The sequence below is a fragment of the Quercus lobata genome, chromosome 2, assembly GCF_001633185.2.
Source record: "Quercus lobata isolate SW786 chromosome 2, ValleyOak3.0 Primary Assembly, whole genome shotgun sequence".
Lineage (NCBI taxonomy): Eukaryota > Viridiplantae > Streptophyta > Magnoliopsida > Fagales > Fagaceae > Quercus > Quercus lobata.
This window is the reverse complement of record NC_044905.1, coordinates 23,136,112-23,147,410: the sequence shown is the minus strand read 5'-3', so window position 1 is coordinate 23,147,410 and position 11,299 is coordinate 23,136,112.

Here is an 11,299-nt window from a genome sequence, read left to right as displayed (position 1 = left end):
AAGAATAACACACATATAGAGCCGGCCCAAGATAGTTTGAGGCCTAAGGCGAAAATTTTAAAGGGATCTGTTTACATTTAAGTATCACTTAAATAATATTTAGTTTATTTTTATTTCAAATTTATTATTAATTATTACTTATTAATATGATTAATTCACCTAAAGTGAGCTAATGATACTTACTATATGTGTTTTACAAACTGGTATATCACCATAAAAAAAAATTAAAAAAAAAATTAAAAAGTTATTTAAACTTTCATTTATTATTGTAGGGGTGAGGGCCCAAGATCATATATTGGGTCTTGGGCTTTGTCCAAGAACATTGATAGGTTCGAGGAGGAACAAATAGTTATTAGGGGTTCCCAGTTAAAGTCTCATAAGTAGGGAATGAATGGAGGATGATCCGAGGAGGAACTCCTCCTCGGATATGATGAATATAGTTCAAAGTACAAACTCCAGCAATTAGAGTGATCCTTCAAGAAGCTCCAATGATAGGGACATGCCTCATGAACATACAAAAAGGAAGGAAACCTAAAAATATCTAAAGGAAAGCTGCCACCACTGCATTAAATGCACTACAGCTACTTTTTTGGCTGTATTTATGTGGAGAAGACCTCTAAATAGTGCTACCTTAGCTACCATAACTCACAAAAAACCAAAGAGGGTGTCTAAAGGGACAGGTACTCAAGTAAGGGCTTGGATGATCAACAAGTATAGGATGAAGATGGTCCAAAGGAAGATATATAATGTGAAAGGCTCTTCATGAATGGGAGATCAGGAAAAATGGAGAGAAAATACTGTAACAATCTAAATTATCTTTGTATCTATTAGTGATTAATTTATACAAGGGGGACCTTTTCGGACTGAAAATATATTAAGACCAAATCTCTTATTTGTGTTTAACAGTCATTCAAATTAAATCTATCCGTTGTTCAATTCATTAGAGTCTAGTTTTTCAACCCACTCTCTACCAATTTATTGTACTGGGCTTATTGGGCCAACATCCCATACGTTTTGGGCTTGGACTGTAAATCGGGACCCTACAATTAGCACCATCTGTGGGAAGAACTTATGTGATGGTGAAAACAACGGTCAACTATGGTAGATTCAGGCCCATACCAGGCAGAATCCATAGCATCTCAACATGAAAATCCTTTTGCCAACCTTGAGTGTAGGAGAGATTAAGAGGGCAGCGTACACGTTATGCATACAAGCAAAAGCCACTCTTGAGTTAGGAGTCACGTCTCTCAAGAGCAAGACAATAAATTCATGCAAAGGGAAATCGACGAGCTAAAGAAGAAGTTACGCCATGCACAATGAAAACGAACTCCCACCCCATCTGATTCCTCTTCCGATGATGAGAAGGATAGCGGTTATTGACGTAGATCAAGGACTCCTCCTAGTGAATCCTTCTCATATAAAGAGGAGCACTATAGTGAACGCAGACACAAAAGCCCAACTCACAAAAGATTGGGAAATGATGCAATGAACAAAACCTTGAACCAGATTTCCAAGTCGCCCTTCACGCATAGGATTAAAACGGCAACTCTTCCTCGGCGTTTCCATCAGCCAACATTCACCATCTACAATGGGTGAACAAACCCAGTGGAGCATGTGAGCCATTTCAATCAGAGAATGGCTGTCTATTCTAAGGATGAAGCCTTGATGTGCAAAGTGTTCCCATCCAGTTTGGGACCTGTGGTAATGAGATGGTTCGATGGCTTGAGGACTGATTCTATAAATTCCTTCAAGGAGCTCACTCGGGCATTTGGCTCCCGTTTTATCACATGTACCAGGATCCCTCGGCCCTTAGACTCCCTATTGTCTTTGTCCATGCGAGAATGGGAGACCTTGAAAACATACTCGGACAAGTATTGAGAGATGTACAATGGGATAGATGGTAACTTTGAGGATGTCGCCATCAGTACCTTCAAGAGTGGCCTCCCAACCAAGCATGGTTTAAGAAAGTCTCTAACAGGAAAACCAGTCACCAGCCTGCGCCAACTTATGGACTGGATTGACAAGTATAAAAGGGTTGAGGAAGACCAACAACTGGGTAAAGGAAAGACTAAAGTTATCCCTCAGGAAAGGAGGGATTTCAGGTTGAACCGATTCAATAACAACCAACCTCAGAGAGATTTTGCTGGACAATCAAGGTCTACCAACACCTAAACCGTTAATGCAGTATTCCGAGAGCCAGTGCTTCAAGTTCTAAAGAAGATTAAGAATGAGTCATTCTTCAAATGGCCAAACAAGATGGTTGGAAACCCCATGAGACGCAACCAAAGCCTTTATTGCCAATATCATCAGGACCAAGGGCACACTACAGAAGACTGTAGGAATTTGTGGGACCATTTGGACTAGTTGGTCCGAAAAAGGAAGTTGAAGCAGCTGCTACACCATTCTAGTGGCCAAGCGGGGCAGACAGGTTCGGATCCCTGGAGAGATGCTTCTTCAAGACCTCCTCTGGGAACGATCAATGTCATCTTCGCTACCCCCGGTAGGACCGGTTCCCATCCCTCCAAAGTGATGTCTGTGACTCAACTATCAACCGAAGATAGCAATTCAGAGCCAAAAAGAGCCAGAATAGAGGCCCCGCTGGTTTTGGGCTTCTCGGCCGACGATAAGATTGGAAATATCCAACCCCCATGACGATGCTTTAGTGGTCACACTCAGGATAGGGGGGTATGATGTGAAAAGAGTGTTGGTAGATCAAGGAAGTGTTGTCAAGATAATGTACCCCGACTTGTACAAGGGGCTGAATTTGAAACCCGAGAACCTAACAGTGTACGATTCCCTACTAATAAATTTCGAGGGGAAGACAGTTACTCCAAGATGTCAGATTAGACTGCCTATATAGACCGGTTCGGATGTGGTGGAAGCGGACTTCATTGTGGTGGATGCTTATTCACCTTATACGGTTATTGTGGCTAGACCTTGGGTTCATGCCTTAGAAGTCGTTTCTTCTACCCTGCACTAAAAGGTGAAGTATCTGTCCAATGACCAAGTTAAAGAAATTGTAGGGAATCAGTCCATGGCTAGGTAGTGCATGGTGGCTGCCATCTTACATAGGCCCAATGTGAAGTCCTCGGCCTCTGCTGAAAGGGACTTATAGCAATCAAGAACTCCGGTATTACCCGACAATAAATCAATTGAGAAAGCAAAGTCCGAAGATCTAGAAAAGGTTGCTGTTGGCAATGATCCGGAGAAGTTCTTTCAGGTCAGCTCCCAACTGCCCCCCTAAGAGAGGGAAGAACTAATCGAATTCCTGAGGAAAAACGTGGATGTATTTGCGTGGAGTGCTTATAAAGCTTTGGGGGTGGACCCAAATTTCATTTGCCACCATTTGAATGTTAATCCATCTGTTACCCCCAAAAAACAACCTCATCGGCGCTCATCTCGAGATCATTCTGATGCTGTCAAAGATGAGGTGACGAAGCTTAAGCAGGCGGAGGCTATCAAACAAGTTTTCTATCCTGAGTAGCTGGCCAATACTATGGTAGTAAAGAAAAAAAGGGAAAATGGTGAGTGTGTGTGGATTTCACGGAATTAAACAGGGCTTGCCTAAAAGATCCTGTAGGGTATTGGTTTTAAGCGCTCTTCCTATTGGACGAAAGGTCTTAAACCCAACTGGCCCAATACAATGAATTTTTAGAGAGTGGGCCTAAGAACCAGGTGTTAATCTAAACCACAATCACTATACATAGTCGGATGTGGGCAGACCAATGAGGAAATGGGTTTAAGCCTGAAATGTTGTCCTCGGGTGTTTCGTCCGAGGAGCTTGATATTCTTCTTCTTCTACTTTCAGTACTAGGTTCCCGTGGTTTTTCAAGACTATGCAGACTGCTGCAGTTTTCTCCTTTTTCTCTCTGCTTGCTCACTCCCAAGTGCAGGAGATTGTAGAAATATAATTCTCGGAGTACCGAGGTCGAACCACAAGGAGCAGGGTAAATTCAAAGACAATATAATTAAATAAAAATTTGGGTGAATAAGAAAAATATTTTTGCTTGGTGATTGTTAACAAGAATAATAATAATAACTTATTTAAATCAATAATGTAAATACTAGGGCATCGAGGTGTTTCCCTATATCGATATGAAATTATTTGTGATCTAAGAAAATATCTATTTCATAATTGATTATTCTTATACAATTAAAAACTTATGATTCGATTGAACTGAGACAATTCAAGAACGCATGATAACCTCGATTGATAATGCGGTTAGAAAAGTTTTCAGAAAAAACTCATTCACTTTAAATCTTAATTTCTATTTGAAACTATTAGAAATTCATCTAAATAATAAGAAAAACATGATTGAACTTATTGAAAGCATGGAAGAACTAATACATCAAAAGAAATCTAATTAAACAATCAAATATGTCGTTGATAAAATCCTAGAAAGAATCACATTAAATATTCATACCGTATAGAAGAAACATAACCCCTAGCCCTAGCAAAGAGTTTAGGCTTCCATTAGAGAAAAAAAAATACAAGGTTTTCTCTCCCCAAAATTCGTTCTGCCCAGCCTCCCTTCAAAACCCTAATGTCTAAATGTCCCCAGAAAATAAAACATTTACTATTTTAATTTCCGTCCAGGTTTACAGCAGTAATTTGTGAGTTAATTTCGGCCTTCAAAAATTAAGAATTTCGAAAAACTCAAAACTGGAAAGTTGTAGATATTTAAGTCAAGGTTCCAGTCTATCTGGCCTTGCATCAATTGGATTTTTGAGGAGAGAGATACACCCAAAATACTGATCAGTGCTCAAATTAGAATTTTCCTTTTCAGATTCTACCTCTTTGATTTCTTTCCTTATTTGAAGCTTCCAATCATGGTAGAAGATCCAAGCACTCCAACTGCACCTCCTTAGACATTTAAGCATGGTCCTCTAACTCCACTTTAATTCTAGTTTGGTCTCCATTCTCTCACAAATTCCTATAAACTCATCTTTCTCACATGATTTCCTGAAAGTAGAAAATTACACACAATGAATAACATTTTATTCAAGAAATTATGTAAAGATAAATAATAGGGACTAATGCAAATCATGATTTAATTATACAAATTAAGCATAGTAATAAGGAGATAACGCCCATATAAATATATAATAAGTATACATTTTAAGGCGTTATCACTCTCTTCCTGTCCCTTTCTCGTAATGCCCCATTCTTGGAGGGTCTCTCTCATTATATACTTCTTTTCAATCGATTTTGACCCTCCATCTGTTGATTGTGCAGGTCATTACTCGAGTGCTCGTCCCATCAGCCGCCTTCCCAAACCTTTTGTGAGTTGCGGCAACCAAAGTCGCACTGTTCAGGGGTCCTTTCCTCATTAATGTGGCCAGGATGTTAGTTGGGCGCATTAAATGTGGAGGTGACAGCTTTTCTTGGAACTGCTCCTACATCATACCCTCGTGTGCGTCCTACTGTACTTGTCCTTTCTTCGGGGAACGCCCTGGGAGGCTGCCTCTGACGACGTGCCGTTCTTCCGTTCTGGATTCTGGAATGCTGAGGACAGAATCGTCCTCGGCAACATCTCTAGACCATTTAGATTTTCATCATGTGTCCTCAGACATTTTTCTTTCCTCGGCGCGAGCCTTGGGCCCAGCACAAAGTGGGTCGGGGTCACCAAGTTCTCTGGCCCCACAGATCATTTTCTTATGCCTCAGATAAACCAGCTGGTAGATGCAACTATAGGTCATCCTCGGATGACCTTCTTAGATGCCTTTCAAGGATACCATCAAATACCGCTAGCTCTAGATGATCAAGAGAAGATAGTTTTTGTTACTCCCACTAGAAACTACTATTACAAGGTGATGCCCTTTGGCTTGAAAAATGCGGGATCCACCTATCAAAGGATGATGACTAAGATGTTTGAACCTCAGTTGGGGAAGAATATCGAAATCTTTTAGACGACATGGTGGTGAAGAGTAAGGTGGTGTCCGAGCATGTGAGAGACCTCGGAAATATTTTTGAAATATTAAGAAAATACAAGGTGTGCCTTAACGCCTCCAAGTGTTCTTTTGGCATGGGATTAGGAAAATTCTTGGGCTATATGGTGACCTATCGGGGAATTGAGGTTAATCCCGACCAAGTTAAGGCGATAAACAATTTGCAACTACCTCGAAATCCCAAAGAAGTTCAGAAGCTAACCGGAATGACTGCCGCTCTAAACCGGTTTATTTCTCGGTTTGCAGATAGATGCAAACCTTTCTTCCTATTGATGAATAAATGGAAAGGATTTGAGTGGACTGAGGAGTGTGCTTTGGCATTTCAGCAACTTAAAGAATACCTATCTCGGCCACCTATCATGTCCAGTCCTAGGATGAATGAGGTCTTGTTTTCTTATATTGCGGTGGCCCCTCATGTTGTGAGTTTGGTGTTAATACGAGTTGACAATGGAGTACAATGGTCAGTCTACTATGTGAGCAAATCACTACATGAGGCCGAGATTCGCTATCTACCGCTGGAGAAGGTCATCCTGGCAGTGTGCATGGTACACGAAAGCTTCCCCATTACTTCCAAGCACATATAGTTGTCATCCTAACTCAACTTCCACTTAGGACCATACTTCGAAGTGCTGATTGCACGGGGAGGATTGCAAAGTGGGGCACAGTCCTAGGGGTTTTTGACATCAAATACATGCCTCATACCTCTGTTAAGAGTCAGGTACTAGCAGACCTCGTGGCCGAGTTCACTGAACCCCCATTAGAAGAAACATCAACGACACAAAATATGGATGGAAAATCGGTTGGTACAATCTCCTTACAAGAACCTCTATTCTGGAAGGTATACGTCGATGGTGCGGCAAATCAAAGGGGCTCTGGAGTGGGGGTAGTTCTAATCTCACCCGAGAAGCCCACCATTGAGAAGTCACTAAGATTGGGCTTCTCGGCCATGAATAACGAAGCTGAATATGAAGCCTTGCTGGAGGGAATGTCCATGGTTCAAAGAATGGGAGGAAAGGCAGTAAAGATATTCTTGGACTCAAGACTGGTCGTCGGCCAGGTGAAGAGCGAACTAGAAGCAAGAGATGAGAGAATGCAAGGGTACTTAAGTCAGGTTAGGCATTTGCAATCAGGATTTGAATCCTTCACCCTATTGCATGTCCCTAGGAGTGGAAACACACATGCTGATTCCCTAACCATGCTTACGACCTCCTCGGCATAGAGCCTACCTCAGGTTATCCTTATAGAAGACTTATACATACCTACGGAGGTAAAGGGACAAGTGGTTCATGTTCACCAAATTAGAGTAGGGCCCAGTTGAATGGATCTCATAGTACTATATCTGAGAGAGGACATCTTGCCGGAAAAGAAGTCAAAAGCTGATAAGATAAGGAGAAAAGCACCTCGCTTTTGGCTATCCGAGGACCAAAAATTGTACAAGCGCTCTTTATCTAGGCCATATCTACTCTGTGTTCACCTTGAAGCAACAGAGCTACTCCTTGAGGAGTTGCATGAAGGGATTTGTGGAAGCCACACAGGAGGCAAGTCTTTGTCTCACAGAGCCATCACCCAGGGCTACTGGTGGCCAAATATGCAGAAAGAAGCACAAGAGTATGTGAAGAAGTCTGATCAATTTCAAAGATTTGCACAAAACATACACCAGCCAAAAGGAGTTCTTAACCCCCTATCTAGCCCCTAACCACACTAATTATTTCACTAAATGGGTTGAAACTGAACTTTTAGCAAATATTAGAGATGTGGACGCCAAGAAGTTTATTTGGAAAAACATTGTTACCCGGTTCGAGGTCCCTCATTCCCTCATCTCGGACAATAGTCTTCAGTTTGATAGTAAATCTTTCAGGAGATACTGCTGTGAATTGGAAATTACGAACAGATATTCTACCCTAGCCTATCATTAGGAGAATGGACAAGCCAAGGCTGTTAATAAGGTCATAGTGAACGGACTCAAGAAAAGATTGGATGATGCGAAGGGAAGATGGGTGGAAGAACTGCCACATGTCCTGTGGATGTATCGAACCGTGTCTTGCAAATCAGTAGGGGAGACCCCCTTCTCAATGACTTACAGAGCCAAGGCTATTATTCCTTTAGAAACGGGCTTTCCAACGCAAAAGACTAGCTCATTCAGTCCGAGCAGTAACAATGAGCTGCTAGAAAAGAGCTCAGATCTTATTAAAGAAAAAAGAGAAAGTGCAATGGTCCAATTGGCATACTACAAACACAAACTCAAGCAAGGTTACGATGCCAAAGAAAAGATAAGGCCACTAGTGCCTGGCGACTTGGTATTGAGGAAATTTTTGAGCACTACGAAAAACCCAACATGGGGAAAGTTAGGACCCAATTGGGAAGGACCATATCGCATCACCTTCATGGCTGGTATAAGGGCATATTTCCTAGAAGACTTAGATGAGCATGTAGTACCACGCCCTTGGAATGTAAACAATCTGAAAATGTATTATTATTAATGAAAATTTCCTTTATCAATAAGTTCTATTGTTGTATAAAGGCATCGGGCTTCCTGTTACTCAATCTGCTTAAGTATTAAACAGAACCTAAGTCCTACATGGCTCCTCGGACCACAGGTTTAGGGGAAATTAATTACTTTTGACATCTATTCAAGTATTAAACAGAACCTAAGTCCTGCATAGCTCCTCGGACCACAGGCATAGGGGAAATTAATTACTTTTGACATTTATTCAAGTATTAAACAAAACTTAAGTCCAACATGGCTCCTTGGACTAAAGGCTTAGGGGAAATTAACACTCAACGGTATCTTTATAAGTGTAAAGCAGATCCTAAGTTGTGCATGGTCTCTCGGACCACATACTTTGGTGAAATTAACATTCAAGGACACCCTTATAAATGTCAAACAGAACTTAAATTACAAGGTATGTTACTTATTTCCTTCAGATTCAACATCCACTGTATAAGGGTTAATTCGTATTACAAGTGTAAAATAACTCTATCTTGCTTATACTTAGTTAGATTTCTTAAAATGTCAATAATGAATTACTATTGGAAATGGAGCAACAACAGTTCAAGCTTGTTTGCAATAACAATAAAAATGAAAGCATAAAAGTAAAGACCCAAGGAATAAAAGAAAAGTTCATTCATTAATTCAAGGAAAAATATATTACAAGTAGTGGCAGAAGCCACAGGAAAGGAAAAAAAAAAAAAAGAGTTACAAAAGAAAATCCTATATCTAGGATTCTAGGCCTTGTCTTTGAGAAGATCTTTCTTAGAATCAACAGCCTTGGAATGGACACTGTCAGCTTTAGACTTAGACTCCGCATCCTTGGCCTGGGAGACCACATCCCTGATTGTGAGGGAGTCCTCGAAGGGCTTATCCTTCATTGGTGGCTGAGCTTCCTTACCCACTCCTACCCCCTCAAAAACTTCGGCATCAGGAAGGGGAGCCTAGGTAGAAAGGAGCTACTCAGGAGGAGGGTTTGACTTAGGGATTTCTCGAATATCCTCTAGGAAGAAGATATTCTCAGCCCTCCTTAGCTCAAAGTCTGCAGGGACTCCCGCCCAGTCCATCGCCACTCCCCAGGACTCGGTGCAACAGTCCCTACATACTGCAGCCACCTCCTCTGATAGCCAAGCCTCCGTATCCTGCACCCCATGCTCATAGGATGCCTTCACCTCGACCTCAGCTGCTTCCCTGGCCACCTGGGCTGCCTCCCTGGCTTTCTGCAGCTTCGTCTTGAGATCCAAGACAGTTTGCTTTTCAGTGGCTAGATTTATCTCTGTTATGTGCAGCTTCTGGCACATATCCTCAGCCTGCCTTTCCATGGTCTTCAGACCCGTCTCGGCACTATCGCAAACTTGGATAGTCTCTTTAAGCTTCTCGGACAAGCCCGCCTTTTTTTGCTTAAAGGCTCTAACAGCCTTCTCGGCTTCAAGGCGAGATTGGACCTCAGCAGTCACCTCATCACGGGCGTTCCTAACCCACTCTTCGACCACATAAATTTGCTGGGTAACCTCCATAAAGGTAGCAGAAGGGTTATAAAAATATATACAATATGTGAATGAACATAGGGCTTAAAATTTAAATGAAAAAGGGTGTTGTTTGGCTTACCATCGCAAGGTCCCTCTTCAATGACATGAAGAGGTCCGATTGCCTGGTACACCTAAGCCCATCCATGTCTCGGGGGAGGAGGAGGGATTGTTGTAAGGCCTCGGCAAGGTATGTGGCCTGTCCCCTCTAAGACTCCTAAATCGTGGCATCCCAAGGAATGGGAGCACCATTCATCTCAAGCCTAGGGGACTGGGTGCGCTACCCTCGTCGCACTTCAGCCTCGTCCCGGTTGTCCACAAACTTGGCTCTCTTGTCCTTAGGATCTTTGGCCTTCCTCTGTTGTTTGGCCCCCTTTTGAGGACTGACCTCGCCCTCCTCCAAGTCCTCAACTGGCCTTTTCTTCCTCAGTTCGGGTTAGCCTGTAGGTCGAGGTCAGTGGGAGGCGAGGGAGGAGGAGGGAGGCTGAGAGGAACTTGTGTCTTAGGGACATCTTTGGAGGTTTGTCCCTTATTCCTGTTGGCCATTAGGCCCTTTAAGCCGATCCTTTACTTCAGGTCCATGCCTTCTTCTTCGACTTCGAGGCTGGTATCGATCTGAGCAACTATTAACCTCAGAGAATGTGCTACGGAAAGTCGGTCAAGATCAACTTCAGAGTCCGAGAGCTCTACTGGCCTTGTCGACACTTCACCTTCCTTGTCAAAGCGGAATTGGTTAATCTCAGCTTCAAGGGATAAGTGTGTAGAATTTATCTCCTCCCTTAGAGCGACTACCCCTTGAAGGACACGTTGAGTAGGCAATTGAACAGGCGGAAGGTCTCTCTAAGCTAAAAACCTCGGCTTGGAGAAGTCAATCCGAGCCAATCTGGAACTTCTAGCTCTTATTTCCTGGCCTACGTCCTGGAAGATGCAACACAGTGGCTCGTAGTCCAAAATTAGATAAGCGGCCCGCAACTATCCGTCTTTACTCACAAAAATCTCCAACCTCAGAAGGTAGTTGAGAGCTTGAACGTTGGTCAAACTGATCTTCGAAGCGACGTGGTTTTTATTTGCAAAAACATCAGAGAAGGAAATTATGGTCAGGCCGATGAAAATTATCACCAAAAGAAGATGAAGTGTCAAAAGTGAAAAGGAATAAAGTTAAAAATGCTAAATCCCTTTCCAAAGGGACTGATCCTAGAGGTACCCCACCTGGATCTCCTGCCCGAGTTGGGCAATGAAGACCGTCGTTCCACTCCCCTAAGATAATCAGGTAGTCAACCTTCATGCCCTTATTAGACTTGGGGAGACAGGATATCAGCCTAACGACCTCAGACCG